A 14692-nucleotide genomic window follows, 5' to 3' on the forward strand; every position below is an offset into this window, starting at 1 on the left:
TGTATCGGTGGCTAAGCGAGTTTCTGTCTTCTTGGAGGTTTCATTTTGCCGATGTGCTCGCCTCGCTTGTCTATCAGTGGCTAAGCGAGTGTCTCTCTCCTCAAAGGTTTCATTTTGACGATGTACTCGCCACCATTGTGTATCAGTGGCTAAGTGAAGATCTTGTTCATTGGAGGTTTCGCTTTGCTGATGTACTCGCCTCACTTGTGTACTAGCGGCTAAGTGAATTTCTCTCTCTTTGTAGGTTTCATTTTGCCGACGTACTCACGTCTGTTGTCTATCAGCGGCTAAGTAAGTTTCTCTCTCCTCAAAGGTTTCATTTTAATGATGTACTCGCCACCATTGTGTATCAGCGGCTAAGCGAGTTTCTCTTTCCTTGGAGGTTTCGTTTTGCCGATGTGCTCGCTTCACTTGTGTATTAGTGGCTAAGTGAAGATCTTGTTCATTGGAGGTTTCGCTTTGCTGATGTACTCGCCTCACTTGTGTACTAGCGGCTAAGTGAATTTCTCTCTCTTTGTAGGTTTCATTTTGCCAACGTGCTGACGTCTGTTGTCTATCAGCGACCAAGCAAGTTTCTCTCCCTTTGGAGGTTTCATTTTGACGATGTACTCACCACCATTGTGTATCGGTGGCTAAGCGAGTTTCTGTCTTCTTGGAGGTTTCATTTTGCCGATGTGCTCGCCTCGCTTGTCTATCAACGGCTAAGCGAGTGTCTCTCTCCTCAAAGGTTTCATTTTGACGATGTACTCGCCACCATTGTGTATCAGTGGCTAAGCGAGTTTCTCTCTTCTTGGAGGTTTCGTCTTGCGTCTGTTGTCTATCTGAAGCTAAGTGAGTTTCTCTTTTGTTTCACTTTGGCGACACGCTGTCATGTTTTAGTCTCGCACTTATTTCTTCTTCCAACTCGTTAAATTGGCTCTTTGAGCTTCATGCTGTAGCCCTGCACTTCCGGGCCCGAGAGACAGACAGACACACACACTTCCACGTGTAGACGTTTATATATAATACAAAATGGCGGGCAGCTGCATGCAGAATTAATGCCTGAGAACACTTCCGGGTAGGAAATAAACTCCTCTTCGGTAGATGGTACGAAATTCATTGAAAGAGAAAACTCCATTTTTTTTTTCTGCAAAGGAGTTTTGGTGGGTATTCGTTATCGTGCAAATCGTTTCGCTCATCACTGTCAGTGTGGGAAAAGCAAAAATTACTTTTTAAATAAATGAATGCATTTTTCCCGTTTTCTTACACCTAATTTTGTATTATGGTGCAGCTGAAGTTTGCACCTTGTCTTTTGTTTTTAGGTACTCACAGATTTTGATTATATTGTCACACACGTGTCATTCTCAACTAACAGTTCTGCTTATCTCAGCTGTTCATTACATTGGAGCTGCATATGAGCGCACGAGACATGTGATACATATATATGACATATTTTACACGTGAGGTTTACCATAATACTTGTGGAGAAAACACGTGAGTCAAAGAGAGCAGCCACCTGAAATTACAGCAAGTGTGCTGCTGGCTCGGCCATTAGCAGGTGGCACTAAGTGGCACTGCCATGCAACTAAGTCATGAATCGTAGAAAATGTTTGCCAGTCTGAGATTTTTACTTTACTATACGGCAGCTATGGAAGTATGCACTTATGCAACTCAAACTCAACTTCTTCTCCCTTGAGGATTACCAGGACTGTGCTGGGAGAGCAGATGAAAATGGATTGAATTACATTTAACGGCAAACAGTAATTGAGAAGATGGAATCTACTTTGTCTTGCCAGCAATTACTGAATACGTTGATGGACTGAATAGCTCACTCATGTCAAAGTTTTATGGTATGGTACCTTGCAAAAGTACTCAATCCTGGTGAAAGTCATCACCTTTTTTACAAAGAGGTATTTACATTAATAAAGTGGTAATTGTCTGTGTGTCTGTCCAGTTGCTGTGTCTCTGTCGTTCAAAAAGATGGTGCATCACAAACATTTTTAGTAATAAACTGCGTTGCATTTGTCCTTCCTCTGATGGTGCATCACAAACATCCATCCATCCATTATCCAACCCGCTATATCCTAACAACAGGGTCACGGGGGTCTGCTGGAGCCAATCCCAGGGGCGGCAAGGCAGAAAACAAACCCCGGGCAGGGCACCAGCACACCACAGGGCACACACACACACACACCAAGCACACACTAGGGACAATTTAGAGTCACCAATGCACCTAACCTGCATGTATTTGGACTGTGGGGGGAAACCAGAGTACCCGGTGGAAACCCACGCAGACACCATGCAAGCTCCATGCAGGGAGGACCCAGGAAGTGAACCTCAGGTCTCCTTACTGCGAGGCAGCAGCGCTACCCACTGCGCCACCATGCCAATCACCAACATTTTTAGCAATAAAATGCATTGCATTTGTCATTCCAACAGATGGTGCATCACAGACATTACTAGCAGTGCTTTGGATCGCTACTGATGTTTGTGGTGGACCATCTGTTGGAATGACAAATCCAATGCATTTTATTACTGCATACATTGCAAAATACATGCCATTAGATGGTGCACTGAGAACATTAACACTGAGGTCTGCATTGATTACTTAGATTTCAGCCCATCTTAGGCAGGTAGCACAGACAGCCCACCTTCCGAAAAGGATAGAATTGTGAACTCCTGTCTAAGTTTTGCTTGGGGTGCTGGATTTTTGACAGATGGCCTTTTTTACACTGCGACTGAGTGCTGTGATAAACCTTCCTCTTCCCAAAGTTGTGCTCAATGGGACAGCCAGGCATTTTGATAATTTTTTGTACCCTTTTTGAATCACTTTGTCTGTGACTTTTGTTGTCTGCTCTTTGGTCATCAGTGGGTTCACAGCCTAGCCAATGAAACCCCCCACATTTGACAAATGAGAGGAGACCTTTCAGTCCATTTGTTGCTAATTTCTTTATCTTAATACCTAATCTGTCACAATATCTCCTCCAGATCCTTCTTAAAGGTTGTCAGGGCTTCTGCCTCAACTCCATGTCTTGGTATTTTGTTCCCAATTCCCATAACTCTTTGCATGCTTCCTGGCCTCAGTCCTAAATGCACTTCCCCTTAATCTCCACTAGGTGTCCTCAAGTACGTGATTGACTCTCTAAGCATGAAGAATGTTGCTGGATCTTCTTCATCAATGTCTTTGAGGATCACCACACAGTCTCCTCTGCTCGAGACTAAACAGGGTTAATTCTCTGAGTCCGTCACAGCAGGACATGTCCTCAAGTCCTGAGGATGATCTTGGTTGCTCCTCAATGCATAGCTTCAAGTGCTGCTATGTCTTTCTTGTGCACACATACTGCGAGGACACCAGTGCGTTATGTAGTTTGAGCATCATATCCATCAATGCTGAAAGTTTTTGTATATCCATATATCCATATTATGTCAGCTTTACTGTAATTGATCACAGATAGAAGTTAATTAATTCAATGAGGTCCAAATATGTCTTACTTGGAAACACTTTGAAACTTTAAGGGTTTTGAATAGTCTTGCAAGGAGCATTTTTTTTTATACAAATATACTTTCGAGAAATTATTTAATTTGGGATTAAAAATGAACCATTACAACACTCAATAAAAATTAAAAACAAGCTGTGAGAACATTCAGGTTGCCAATAAAAATAACTACAAGGACAATCTGTGTATGCTTCTTTCAAAATCCAGAGAATGATGGGGACAGTCAAGGGGGTTGAATACTTTTGCACAACACTCTAAATTCATGGCACCAATATTGTATCTTCTAGTGTGGCAAACCGTGTAATATTGCAAATGTTTCAATATTTGAACATTCCCATGTATTCTGGAGTAAAATAAAACAAGTTACATAAGTGTGTCTCTAATTATAGGGCATCCACAGTAGGTGCCAAGTTATTGTGTGGAACAGCCAGTTGAAAAGGTGCCAGCTGAATTTCATCCAGCTATTCAGTCATATCGCCTCACAACAGTTATACTGTTAAAAGAGAATGAATTTATATTTATCTACAGTGTCTGTAAAAAGTATTCATCCCTTGGACATTTTATTATTATAAAAGTTTGAATCACACTGGATTTAATGGGGCTTCTTAGAACACTGGAACAATCTGAACAAGGACAGGCCACATGGCCAAACAACGCTCACCGGTCCTGGCCACTTAATTCTCCTCGGACAACATCAAGTCAAATGTGTTTGACGCTGATCAAAAGAAAACGACTTTTTAAATGTTGAAGCAAAGTGGTATAAATTAATTACAAATTTTAAACACAAAATATGGCTTCTTTACCATTGCAATCAATTGAAACCCCAGGCAGGTAATCTCCAGAGAACGGATTCTGGGACTTCTAAAACCTTCTGTATTTTATAACAATAAAATGTGAAAACTTCCAAGGAGGTATTCATATATATAGGTATTCATATATATTATATATATATTTATATACAGTACTGTATGTATATATATTTGTGTATGTGCCTGTGTAAGTGAGTTTCCCTGTGATGGACTGAGGATTGTTCCATGACACTGCTCAGGATAAGCATATCTTAGAAAAGGAAATAGTCGGTAATAATAATAATAATAATACATTTTATTTATATAGCACCTTCCCAATGCTCAAGGGTGTGTGTATATATATATATATATGTACAGTGATCCCTTGCTATATGGCGCTTCGTCTTTTGCGGCTTCACTCCATCGCGGATTTTAAATGTAAGCATATGTGAATATATATCGCGGATTTTTCAATGCTTCGCGGATGTCTGCGGTCTACAGTACGTGTGCTTCCTCAGTTGATTTGCCCATTTGAATTGAAACAAGGGACGCTATTGGTAGATGGCTGAGAAGCTACCCAATCAGAGAATGTGGTTAAGTTCCTGTGTGCTGCTGATTGGCTCAGCGACGGAGTGCTGCATTAACCAGGAAGTCTAATCTCACTCATTCAGCATTAACGTGCACAAGCGCCAACAGAAGATGCAAATGATTGCAGAAAAGGTAAAAGTTTTGGATATGTTGAAGGAAGGAAACAGCTACACCGCTGCAGGACACCATTACAGCATCAATGAGTCCACGATTCTTTTTATTTAAAAAGGAGGAAAAGCATATAAGATCTACGGCCACAGTGTCCTTTAAGCAGGGCGCAAAACGAGTTGCAAGTGGACGTTGTAAGGCAGTAGTCTGGATGGAACCTGCTTTAGGGATTTGGATTGAAGAGTGATGGAAGAAGAACAACGGCGGTGCTAAACAGTTGCCTGAAGAGGCTCCTTTAGAAGAGCTGTAACGCTATCCTTTGTTGTGCAGTAAAATTAAACTCATCGTTATCGGACAAGTCGTCGTGTCATTGTTGGTGAGTAACCATAATTAATTATTTACATGCAGTACTTATTACATGTACATAGTTTAGTGTCACTGTACACACATTTTATTGTATACAATTTTTCTTGCATTGTACGTATTTATTGCTGGTGGCCTGTCTGTTGTAATGGCTGTAACATATGTGATATCGGAGACGCTCGATATCTTTAAAATAATATTTAGGTTTTACTGTATATAAACTGTGTTTACATACATAATTTCAACGAATCTTACCTAATATCTAAGAGAATACAAAGGGTTTATGCTGTATAATTGTGCGTGAAATGTTTATAATAGTGTGGGAGAGTTTATAAGGGCTTAAAATATATAAAAATAACCACATGAACATATGGTTTCTACTTCGCGGATTTTCTTATTTCGCGGGTGGCTCTGGAACGCAACCCCCGCGATGGAGGAGGGATTACTGTATATATATATATATATATATATATATATATATATACAGTATATATATATATATATATATATATATATATATATATATATATATATATATATATATATATATATATACAGTCGACCCTTGATATACGACCGGCCTGACATGCAAACAACTTGATTTATGACCAAAATTTTTGTTTTGAATTACGACCAACATCTTGCATTACGACCTGAATGCGGTCACGTGTATCTGCTTGCGTAAATTGTGAACAAACAGTCGAGAGCGTTCGTAAGCGTCAGTCGGAGCCCAGATACATGTGTTTGTGGACGTAATTTCAGTCAGTGTAGTGATTTATTTAATTTTTTTCGATAATTGCTATGGAAGGAAGAGAAGGTAACGAAGGTAAAGAAAATGATCACAATCGAAACGAAGAAGGAAATTGTGCGGAAATATGAGAGTGGTGTTCGTGTGACCGATCTCGCTAATATTGAGAAAAATTATTGGTGTTTTGGTAAATAATGCACATTATACAACCCTTTTTTATTATGAAAAGGTTAAGTAAGTGTTGCTGTGGGAGGTTCGGAACGCATTATGGGTATTTCCATTATTTCTTATTGGAAAAATAGTCTTGACTTACAACCAACTTGAGTTACAACCAGCCCTCGCGAACAAATTGAGTTCATAAGTCAAGGGTCCACTGTATATATATATCACAGATGTATAAAAAGTGAAGGGGGCCTGAATGCTTTCTGCAGGCACTCTGTTTGGTTTTATCACTGTAAGGTATAAACGAGAAAAATTATATTGACTTGAATTATTCTTTTTTCCAGTTCACCTGACGCATGTGTCAGGATGGGCTCTAGTTCCCTAGGACCCTGAAATGGATTGAAAATGAATGGCTAAATTGATAAGTTTTATTAAAGGTTTCAAAAGTCACATGTACAGAATATCGAGAAACGTAGACTTGCAGGTTCTAATCAACGTGCAACGCATGGCCTGGTGACGCCGTGTCCAAAATAAATAAAATGGACCACTGGGTTGACTCTGCCTTGATTGCCTCTCAGTAACTGGCGCTTTCATCATCATGCAGATCGACTCTTTTTTATCCAAAAAGGGGAGGTCCTAATATGCAAATGAAGAATGCAAAAAGTCAAAATCATTTGCCAGCGTGTCAACTTTGTACTGAAACTTTCAGCAGTGTAAGTAGTCCAACGTGTGCACACAATCCCAGAAAAATTATTCTTGTTTTTTAACACAATAAAAATAAATGGATTTACTTTGGAGTGAAAATAAGCCCAATGGGGTAACTCCAGAATGGTGTCGATTCTGTTCTCTGGTTGACATAAAGTATATCTGCTCAAAATTTCCTGGAATTGGTCAATAGCATGAGAGGAGAGTTTTTGGTATCAAATATGTAATAAATTTGAATGTATATAATAAGTTTTAATATACGTACATATATATTGCATAGTTTACTGTCAAATAATGCAAAGAGTACGCAACACGTGTTATGCCCTCATTTGGGCTCATCAGGCGTACACACTCTGCTCCCCTCTCGGGGATCGAACCTCAGATGTCAGGGTCAGAGACGAAGCCCCTTTACGCTGCGCAACGGCGTGTAGTTCGTTTATTTGACAGCCTGTAGGTGTGGAGTAATTACATTCATTGCATTCGTGGTCTGAGTCCCGACCTGAATTTTGTGGGTGGTTACCTACCAGGTAACGCTTGTGGTTGGTCTGCCATTCAGCAAACATCCGCCATGGTGCCCTCTTCAGTTGCAAGAAGCAGATAACCACCCACACAATTCAGGTCGGGATTCAGACTACAAATGCAATGAATGTAATTACTCCGGACCTACAGGCTGGATGCCTGAACTGAAGAGGGCACCATGACGGATGTTTGCCGACTGGCAGACCAACCACAAGCGTTACCTGGTAGTTAACAGTGGCGGGCCGTCAGGGCCTTCAAGGCCTTCTCTGCTGGCCTAAAAAAATATCTGAATCACAAACTGATGTTAATTATATTTTGTCCATGAATACTTATTAAATAATTCCAAATAGTCTGTCCGCTTCCTTTCATAGCTTTTCCGATGGCTGTGCTGCTTCCAGACATGTATTTTTGTATTAAAGCATTTAACCAATCACATTTCAGCCATCATTTGTTGCCAGGCAGGGTCAAAGTCAAAGAAGTCTGCCAGGAGGCCTTCACAATCCGTTCTGCAGGCCCTCTAACACAAAGTAGATGTTGATTAAACCATTGCTTCAACCAATCAGATTTTGAGTTGGTTTCACTTGGGCCCTCTAGCAGGCGTACAGCAACGTCACCGTATTCAGACCCGTTGATTGGATAGGATGGTCTAATAGAAAAATCTGAATGAGAGCATCATGGGGCAGCTGTACACATTGGTATGTTTGGCGGTGACCATTCCCGTGTCCACTGCTTCTGTTGAGCGGACATTTTCAGCCCTAAAGCAAATTAAAACTTATGCCAGAAATACGACAGGGCAGGTTCGACTTTCAGCATTAGCTTCGATGGCGATAGAAAGGGACTTCGTGATGGAACTGAAGCGCACGGATAATCTGTACGACAGAGTAATTGAACTGTTTTTGAGGGAAGAGAGGAGGATGGATTTTGTTTACAAATAATCCGAATTTTTGGTGAGTAAAATGTTGCGATTTTCCTAAATAATATTGCAAGTTTATGAGTTATTATTGATGTTTTTTATGTGTGTCGCGGGCTGTAGCTGCAGTAGAAAGAAACTTGTTCACCCCTGGTTTGTCTATGCATTTATTGTGGTTATAGGAGTTATCTATCTGCGATGCAACGGCTCTTTATACTGTATTTCTGCATATTAAGATGGTTTTTATAACCATAAATTCGTTTTTTGAGGGGCGGGTTGATTCAGACGGAGCACAACTGAAGGCCTAGGTGTGAAATACACGGTCCGCCACTGGTAGTTAACCATCCATACAATCAGGTCAGGACTCAGACTACGAATGCAGTGAATATATATATATATATACAGTATATATATATACATATATGTGTGTGTGTGTGTATGATTTGGATAGAAGTATAAGAAATATAAGAAACAAGCTGGATAAGTTTGCAGATGATACTAAGATAGGTAGATTGGCAGATAATTGAGAATCTGTTGAATCATCACAGAGGGACTACGACAGCAGGCTTGGGCAGATGCGTGACAGATGAAATTTAATGGAAGTAAAAGTAAAGTGTTAAATGAAGGACGTGAAAATGTGAGATTTGAATGCACAATGGGAGGTCTGAAAATGGAAAGTACATCTTAGCAGAAGGACTTAGGAGTCGTAGTGGACTTATCACTGGCTACATCAACATAGTGTACAGAAGCCATTAAAAAGGCTCTGCTCAGGCTTTATAACATACTGGTGAGGCCTCATCTGGAGTACTGGGAGCAGTTTGGGTCTCCAGGCTACAAAAAGAACATAACAGCACTAGAGAAAGTCCAGTGGAGAGTTACCAGTCTGATTCCAGGGCTACAGGGGATGAGTTAGGAGAAAAGATTAAAGGATTTAGGAGTCATAGTGGACTCGACACTATCAACTGCCAGACAGCATTCAGAAGCAATTAAAAAGTCTAACAGTATGTCATATTATATAGCGCCCTGATGTGTGGAGAACAAGTCACAGGAGGTTCTGCTCAAGCTTTATAACACACTGGTGAGGCCTCATCTGGAGTACTGGGTGCAGTTTGGGTTTCCAAATGGATATAGCAGCACTAGAGAAAGTCCAGAGAAGAGCGAATAGGCTCACTCCAGGGCTACAAGGGATGAGTCATGAAGAACGATTTAAAGACGTAGGAGTCGTAGTCAACTTGACACTATAAGCTAACATACAGTGTTTTCAGGTTATATAGTAGATAGATAGATAGATAGATAGATAGATAGATAGATAGATAGATAGATAGATAGATAGATAGATAGATAGATAGATAGATAGATAGATAGATAGATAGATAGATAGATAGATAGATAGATAGATAGATAGATAGATAGATAGATAGATAGATAGATAGATAGATAGATAGATAGATAGATAGATAGATAGATACTTTATTAATCCCAATGGGAAATTCACATTCTTCAGCAGCAGCATACTGATACAATAAATAATATTAAATTAAAGAATGATAATAATGCAGGTGAAAAACAGACAATAACTTTGTATGATGTTAAATGTTAAAGTTTACCCCCCCGGGTGGAATTAAAGAGTCGCATAGTTTGGGGGAGGAACGATCTCCTCAATCTGTCAGTGGAGCAGGACAGTGACAGCAGTCTGTCGCTGAAGCTGCTCTTCTGTCTGGAGATGATACTATTAAGTGGATGCAGTGGATTCTCCATAATTGATAGGAGCCTGCTCAGCGCCCGTCGCTCTGCCACAGATGTTAAACTGTCCAGCTCCATGCCAACAATAGAGCCTGCCTTCCTCACCAGTTTGTCCAGGCGTGAGGCGTCTTTCCTCTTAATGCTGCCTCCCCAGCACACCACTGCATAGAAGAGGGCACTCGCCACAACTGTCTGATAGAACATCTGCAGCATCTTATTGCAGATGTTGAAGGACGCCAGCCTTCTAAGGAAGTATAACCGGCTTTGTCCTTTCTTACACAGAGCATCAATATTGGCAGTCCAGTCTAATTTATCATCCAGCTGCACTCCAAGATATTTATAGGTCTGCACCATCTGCACACAGTCACCTTTGATGATCACGGGGTCTATGAGGGGTCTAGGCCTCCTAAAATCCACCACCAGCTCCTTGGTTTTGCTGGTGTTCAGTTGTAGGTGGTTTGAGTCGCACCATTTAACAAAGTCATTGATTAGGTCCCTATACTCATCCTCCAGCCCATTCCTGATGCAGCCCACGATAGCAGTGTCGTCAGCGAACTTTTGCACATGGCAGGACTCCGCGTTGTATTGGAAGTCCGATGTATATAGGCTGAACAGGACCAGAGAAAGTACAGTCCCCTGTGGCGCTCCTGTGTTGCTGACCACAATGTCAGACGTGCAGTTCCCAAGACGCACATACTGAGGTCTGTCTGTAAGATAGTCCACGATCCATGCCACTAGGTATGAATCTACTCCCATCTCTGTCAGCTTGTCCCTAAGGAGCAGAGGTTGGATTGTGTTGAAGGCGCTAGAAAAGTCTAGAAACATAATTCTTACAGCACCACTGCCTCTGTCCAAGTGAGAGAGGGATCGGTGTAGCATATAGATGATGGCATCCTCCGCTCCCACCTTCTCCTGATATGCAAACTGCAGAGGGTCAAGGGCGTGTTGAACCTGTGGCCTAAGGTGGTGAAGCAGCAGCCTCTCCATGGTCTTCATCACATGTGATGTCAGAGCAACAGGCCGAAAGTCATTCAGCTCACTAGGACGTGATACCTTTGGGACTGGGGTGATACAAGATGTTTTCCAAAGCCTCAGGACTCTCCCCTGTTCCAGGCTCAGGTTGAAGATGCACTGTAGAGGACCCCCCAGTTCCGATGCACAGACCTTCAGCAGTCGTGGCGATACTCCATCTGGACCCGCTGCTTTGCTGGCACGAAGTCTCCTCAGCTCTCTGCTCACTTGCGCTGTTGTAATTATGGGTGGGGATGTCTCTCCTATGTTGGTATCAGCAGAAGGATGTGTGGAGGGTGCAATACTCCGAGGTGAGAGTGAGAGTGGCCTAGTACCCTGATGTGTGGAGTACAAGTCCAAGGACATTACGGCTAAATCTTTATTATGCTCTGATGAGCCCTCATCTGGAGTACTGGGTGCAGTTTTGGCCTACAAAAGGGAATAACACCACAGGAAAAAATCCAGAAAAGAGCGACAAAGCTGATTCAGGACTACATGGGATGAGTTATGAAGAAAGATCAAACGACTTAGGAATTGTAGTGGACTTGACGCTATCAACTTCCAGACAGTGTACAGAATCAATGAAGAAGGCTAACAGAATGTCAGGTTATATAGCGCCCTGATGTGTGGAGTACAAGTCACAGGAGGTTCTGCTCAGGCTTTATAACACACTGGTGAGGCCTCATTTGGAGTACTGGGGGCAGTTTTGGTCTCCAAAAGGACATAACAGCACAGGAAAAAGTCCAGGGAAGAGAAATGAGGCTGGTTCCAGGGCTACAGGGGATGAGTTAGGAGGAAAGATTAAAATATTTAGGAGTCATAGTGGACTTGATACTATCAACTTCCCGACAGTGTTCAGAAGCCATGAAAAAGGCTAACAGAATGTCAGGTTATATAGCGCCTTGGTGTGTGGAGTACAAGTCCAAGGAGGTTCTGCTTAAGCATTATAACACATCTCATCTGGAGTACTGGGTGTAGTTTTGGTCTCCAAAAGGACATAATATCACCGGAAAAAGTCCAGAGAAGAGCAACTAGGCTGATTCCAGGACTACAGGGGATGAGTTATGAGGAAAGATTAAAAGAGCTGAGCCTTTACGGTTTAAGGAAAAGAAGATTAAGAGGAGACCTGACTGGAGTGTTTAAAATTACAAAGGAAATTAGCACAGGGAATTGAGACTGTGACTTTAAAATGAGTTTACATTTACTTATTTGGCTGACTCCTTTATCCAAGTTAACTTAACGACATTTTTGATACGACTGGTTCCATTTCTTTTGGCTTTCCAATAGCAGCACAGGCAGGTGAAGTGACTTGCTCAGGGTTACACATATGGTGTCAGTAGTGGGATTGGAACCCACAACCTCATGGTTTGAAGTCCAAAAGCTTTAACCACTACACACACAGAGAGAGTTGGAAACTTCTTAAGGGGAAATTTCACACAAACATTAGGAAGTTTTTCTTCACACAGACAAAAACAGACACGTGGAATAAGTGACCAAGTAGCGTGGTGGGCAGTAGGACTTTAAAAACTCGACTTGAAGAATTAAGTGGGTAGGACTGGCGAGCATTGTTTGGCTGATAGATAGATAGATAGATAGATAGATAGATAGATAGATAGATAGATAGATAGATAGATAGATAGATAGATAGATAGATAGATAGATAGATAGATAGATAGATAGATAGATAGATAGATAGATAGATAGATAGATAGATAGATAGATTCTTATTAATCCCAAAGGGAAATTCACATACTCCAGCAGCAGCATACTGATAAAAGCAATATCTAATTAAAGAGTGATAACAATGCAGGTATAATAGACAGTAACTTTGTATAATGTTAACGTTTACCCCCCGAGTGGAACTGAAGAGTCACATAGTGTGTGGGAGGAACGATCTCCACAGTCTGTCAGTGGAGCAGGACGGTGACAGCAGTCTGTCGCTGAAGCTGCTCCTCTGTCTGGAGATGATCCTGTTCAGTGGATGCAGTGGATTCTCCATGATTGACAGGAGTCTGCTCAGCGCCCGTCACTCTGCCACGGATGTCAAACTGTCCAGCTCCGTCCCTACAATAGAGCCCGCCTTCCTCACCAGTTTCTCCAGGCGTGAGGTGTCTCTCTTCTTTATGCTGCCTCCCCAGCACACCACCGCGTAGAAGAGGGCACTCGCCACAACCGTCTGAAAGAACATCTGCAGCATCTTATTGCAGATGTTGAAGGACACCAGCCTTCTAAGGAAGTATAGTCGGCTCTGTCCATTCTTGCACAGAGCATCAGTATTGGCAGTCCAGTCCAGTTTATCATCCAGCTGCACTCCCAGGTATTTATAGGTCTGCACCCTCTGCACAGAGTCACCTCTGATGATCACGGGGTCCATGAGGGGCCTGGTCTTTCTAAAATCCACCACCAGCTCCTTGCCTGTTCTCGTCTAATGTTCTAATGTTCGATCTCTACTCTTGCCCTAATATTGGGGTGAAATTACAGGAAAATCATCTTTGAAGATGTATTCAAAGGTTGTCGTGGACTAGGAGTCCCAAAGCACATAAGTCCCAAAATGAAGGGGAGATCATTGTCAAACCCCAGCCAATAATAAGGCCAAGCAGTGAATCTTTATAAAATACTAACTGTGTAAGCCCGTGCTATAAAAAGCCTGACTAGAAACTATTGAAATCGTAAGAAAAGAAACTGAAATGCAGAGTCGGCGGTTTTGTTTTGCGGACGTGCTCGCCCCCTTTGTCTATCAGCAGCTAAGTAAGTTCAAAACTTGACTTGATCAACACATCAAGGGGACATCAAGCTTTGCTGGGCTGAATGGCCTGTTCTCGTCGTGATGGTTCTGATGTTCTAATCAGTGGCTACAAGTCTGATTATCGGTCCACTGAAAGGCATCAAGCTGAGATCATAGAGATGCGCATTTGTGCCGTTTATTTTACAATCGTGCAGGTAACTTTGGTGGATTTTTTTTTCTCTCCAAGTCACCAGATCGTATTTTCAAGAGGAAATGATGATTGTGTTTTATCAACATGGATGGACTTGTTCATAAAGAGTTCCTTCCCCCTGAACAATTTACTCAACTGAACCACTGAGGTGTCGACGGGAAAGCATCAGAGAAATGACACACGCAAAACTACGTTATACCCGATGAGAAAGCAGCTGTGCACACCGGGTCGTCCATCCGTCAAAGAGGTTTTGACCAAAAACAGTGTGCTTTGTTGCTTTACCAGATCTCGTTCCCGGCACTTTTAGGGGGCGGCAAAATTTCACAATAAATAATAATATCTTGTAAAAATTTGAACCATATCTAAATAAGGGGGCGGCGGAATTTTCCTCCGCCCCGGGCGGCTGACACCCACGCTACGCTACTGTCCCTGCGACTTCTTTTTGCCCCCCAAATTAAAAAATGAGACTAAAACGAAGAGGATTTGGTATTGTGGCAAAAATGCAGGAGGTTCTACTGTCGACAAGATGATTATAGGATATTATAATCCAGGAATTGTGGTGGAACAAGTGTATCGCATCTCAAGGAGAGGATTCTGAAGGTAACTAAACAGGAATTGATGTCAATTTTATAATA

The 14692-nt window shown here is 41.8% G+C and overlaps 1 protein-coding gene across 6 annotated transcripts in view; it reads left to right on the forward strand.

The window, feature by feature from the left end:
• The window catches only part of LOC114656378 (G-protein coupled receptor 39-like), a 306889-nt gene extending 305007 nt beyond the window's left edge, over positions 1–1882 (forward strand). For 2 of the 6 annotated variants that reach the window (XM_051930759.1, XM_051930760.1), the window contains exons 4-5: positions 176–382; positions 452–1882. The gene's annotated coding sequence lies outside the window, so the exon portion shown is untranslated. Of the gene's footprint in view, positions 1–175 lie in introns of all 6 variants that reach the window. The other 4 variants (XM_028807981.2, XM_051930763.1, XM_051930762.1 and 1 more) reach the window with 2 other exon arrangements.
• Positions 1883–14692: the final 12810 nt, after the last annotated feature.

Source organism: Erpetoichthys calabaricus, chromosome 8, assembly GCF_900747795.2.
Source record: "Erpetoichthys calabaricus chromosome 8, fErpCal1.3, whole genome shotgun sequence".
Lineage (NCBI taxonomy): Eukaryota > Metazoa > Chordata > Cladistia > Polypteriformes > Polypteridae > Erpetoichthys > Erpetoichthys calabaricus.